This window comes from Sciurus carolinensis, chromosome 5 (assembly GCF_902686445.1).
Source record: "Sciurus carolinensis chromosome 5, mSciCar1.2, whole genome shotgun sequence".
Lineage (NCBI taxonomy): Eukaryota > Metazoa > Chordata > Mammalia > Rodentia > Sciuridae > Sciurus > Sciurus carolinensis.
The window spans coordinates 168,490,498-168,494,439 of record NC_062217.1 but is presented as its reverse complement, the minus strand read 5'-3'; the positions used below and the strand labels follow the sequence as shown (position 1 = coordinate 168,494,439).

The 3,942-nt window shown below is 40.7% G+C and overlaps 1 non-coding gene across 1 annotated transcript; it reads left to right on the top strand.

The window, feature by feature from the left end:
* The first annotated feature begins 3,206 nt into the window (after positions 1-3,206).
* Positions 3,207-3,312, top strand: LOC124985978 (U6 spliceosomal RNA). Its single transcript, XR_007108911.1, has one exon. It is a non-coding gene; the product is annotated as a U6 spliceosomal RNA (small nuclear RNA).
* Positions 3,313-3,942: the final 630 nt, after the last annotated feature.

Below are 3,942 nucleotides of genomic sequence, written 5' to 3'. Positions count from 1 at the left end.
TCTCCACTTGGCATGAGATTCTCAAGGTTCATCCATGTTGCAGCATGTGTCAGAACTTCCTTGTAGCGCTGAATAGTTCTCTGTATGCGATACCACAACGTGTCGATCCCTTCTGCTGTTGTTGGGCACTCGGGTTGTTTCCTTTTGTCTACTACGAGTTATGCTACTCTGATTGTAGCTGTGCAAGAATGTTAGTCAGCTTTTCATCACTGACCAAAACACCTGACAAGAACAAAGGAGCAAAGGGGAAGTCTAGTTTGGGCTCACAGTTTCAGAGACTGAGTCTGTGGTTGGCAGACTCCACAGCGGTGGGCCTGAGACGAGGCAGAACATCCTGGCAGAAGGGCCTGGCAAAGGAGAGCTGCTCAGCTCATGGCAGCCAGGAAGCAGAGAAAGAGAGAGGCACCAGGGACGAAATACAAACCCTAAGGGCACGCCACAGTGACCCACTGCCTCAGCGGCTCCTTACGCCACCAGTGACTACTGCCTCAGCTGCTCCCTACCCACCTGTATGGAGTCCTTTCATTAATCAATGCATTAATCCACTGTGTGTGTTACAGCTCCCATAATTTACTCATTTCACCTCTGGACATTCATGCATGGCTCACACATGAGTTTTCAGGGGACACCTTACATCCAAATCATAACAAGTACTTCTTTAAATCCCTGCTTTCAATTATTTTAAGTGTATACCTGGAGGTGAAATTCTGGATCACATGGTAATTCTTAATTCTTTGAGGAACCACCCTACTGTTTTCCATGGAGACTGCACCATTTTTAATTCCTACCAACAATGTACAAGGATTGCAGTCTCCACATCCTCACCAACACTTGTCACTTTTTGGATTTTTAGTAATAGCCATGCTGATGGGGGTAGGGTGGTGTCTCACTGTGGTCAGAGGGGCTCTGTCTCCCCAAATAGCACAGCAGGCATCCTCAGAGGTGGGCATCCATTCCACACTAGCAGGTCAGACTTTATATCTCACTTTAGGTTTTAAGAGAGACTGGGAACAGGGTGGGAGTTAGGGGGATATAGTTACACAATGCACTACCTGAAATAAAACTCCTTTCAGATAAGGAAGAGAATATTAAACTTAATGATTGTCCTGAGAGTTCAACACTACAAAATTACACTCCTATAGCCTAAAAGGAAAAATAAATAGAAATTTGCATTTGTTTTTGGCTTTATCAAATACTACCTTCAAAGGAATATATAATAGCCAATATTATATGTATTATTATAGGTATGTAGCTAGTTAGTAATGTAGTTAGCTCTAACTATATGCCAAACCCTAGGTGAGACATGTTACATACATTTGCATTTAATCCATTTTTTTTTTTTAACTGATGAGGTAGCTGGAAACTAGAACATAGAAAACTTGCCCAGGATCACATAGGTAAGCATTAGCAAAGCCAGGAACTAAGCCATACAGTGCCTGGTTTAGAATTTTCCATTCAAAAGGACATCCGACTTCAAGATGTTTTTCTGCTGTCAGTTTTCTTCCTTGAACTTCAAGGGGATCTTCATCAGCTAACTAGAGTTCTCAGAGGAACTCGTTTATCCCCAGTTTTTGACAGAACTCCGCTCCCAGGGGAGCTCGTGGAAAGCACACACCCAGCTGGTGATCTCTCTGGACTATGGCACACATTAAGTGCTAAAGGCATAAGATTGGACCACTTCACAAACCAAAAAGATAATTGGGTAGGGTTTGTACCTCCAAAAAGAGAGCTCCCAATTTTTAAATGAGATAGCATGTATCTGGTGAACAATCATTACAATTCAGAACAGAAAAAAAATGCCTACAAGTGAGCCCACAGAACTGCACCCCAGAGACCCCAAAGGAGTTAGGGTAGTAGGAAAAGCAATAGAAGACACAGCTTAGATGTCATTGCAAAACATATCCCAAAGTCGAATTCTCGACATAAGCAAGATCCCCATTTCTCAGGCGTCCCATGGTCTCTGCTCCCCCATGCACACCTCTGCTCCTTCTCTACTTACCGGCTTGCATGTGGATGAGTCCTGGATCCTCTTGCACCCAATCTGCAGAACTCTCCATCTAGCTATAGAGCCCACACCCAATGGGACTCAGTCTCACTAGTGCCCCAGAAGTGAATTCTAATTGATACAGCTCATCTTTCCTGAAACCAAAGGTTCAAGTTCTACCTTCAATCCAACCAGGAAATCAGATACCCTTGAGTCAAGTATCCATCTCACTTAAATATGGAGAGGTGTTGAAGGTAGGAAGGGGCCATGGATATAGTTCTATGGCTCTGGGTATCATCTCAAGGAAGGGACTTGGCACAGGCCTGAGAAAGCCCCTATGCAAATGATACACTATGAAAGTGATAACTTGGAAGACAACAATAACAATTACGCAGTATGTTTACATATCCACATAATGTTCAACCACTATACCTCCAATATCTTTTGAGGCTTAAGAGAAAAATGACTGCTTATATAGAGAAGAAGAAGGAATTACAAAAATGTGATGACTCAAAAGAAATTATACATGGGGCAACTGGAATTATTTTGGGTGACTTTGGGACTTGCTCTAATGTGTGTGTCTGCTCACTCCTTAGGTCAGGGAAAGCAGGCGTATTTCTAAATGACACAAATTAACGCCTCCTTCCTCCAGCCTCAAGCCACTTTGCTGACTTAAATGCTCATCCCATCCCAGTAAACAAAGTTTCTTAACGACAAAGATTACATGTGACCTGTCTTTGAATAATAGCAATTAAGCAGTGATAATATACCACACACTGTGCTGATCACTTTATATATATATTATCTCATTTAATCCTTATGACACTATAAAATAGTCTCTGTTATTATCACCACTTAAAGACTGAAGCTCAAAAATAACCCCAAATCACATACTTAGTGACTTACAGTACCTACATTCAAATTGACAGGTCTACTACACAGTTCACCCTCCTGAACTCAATGCTATGTCCAAGGTTAGGCTCAGGAGAGAGATTGAATGAATGGATGAATGAATGAATGAATCCGTTAGGAAAACAAAAAGTGACCCACAAAAGGACCATTTTCAAGGGGTAAGCTTGGCACATTAAGGCATTGTTTTTGAGAGAGGTCAATGATATTGGTTTTGCTGTATTACTGATCTAGCTAAAACTTAGACCTCTAATAAAAAATTCCCACCACTGGCCCTAAAGCATAAGGATCATTCATATATAAGGGAGGAAGAGTGCTCACTTCGGCAGCACATATACTAAAACTGGAACTATCGGAGGAGATGAGCATGGCCCCTGCGCAAAGAAGACATGCAAATTTGTGGAGTGTTCCACATTTTTAGAGGATCCAAAAAATTCCACCAGAAAACTTCTAGAACTAATAAATGAATTCAGCAAAGTAGCAGGATATAAAACGAACACTCATAAATCTCATGCATTTCTACTCATAAATGATGAATCCTCTGAAAGAGAAATTATGAAAACTACCCCATTCACAATATCCTCAAAAAAAATAAAATACTTAGGACTCAATCTAACAAAAGAGGTGAAAGACCTCTACAAAGAAAACTACAGAACACTAAAGAAAGAAATTAAAGAAAACCTTTAAGATCTCCCATGTTCTTGGACAGGCAGAATTAATATTATCAAAATGGTCAACTACCAAAGGCGCTATACAGATTCAATGCAATTCCAATTAAAATTCCAATGATGTACCTCATAGAAATAGAGAAAGCAATTATGAAATTCCTTTGGAAAAATAAAAGACCTCAAATAGCCAAAGCAATCCTGAGCAGCAAGAATGAAGCAGAAGGTTTCACAATATCAGACCTTAAACTATACTACAGAGCAATCATAACAAAATCAGCATGGTATTGGCACCAAAATAAACAGGCACACCAATGGTACAGAATAGAAGGACACAGACACAAACCCAAATAAATACAGTGACCTCATACTAGACAAAGGTGC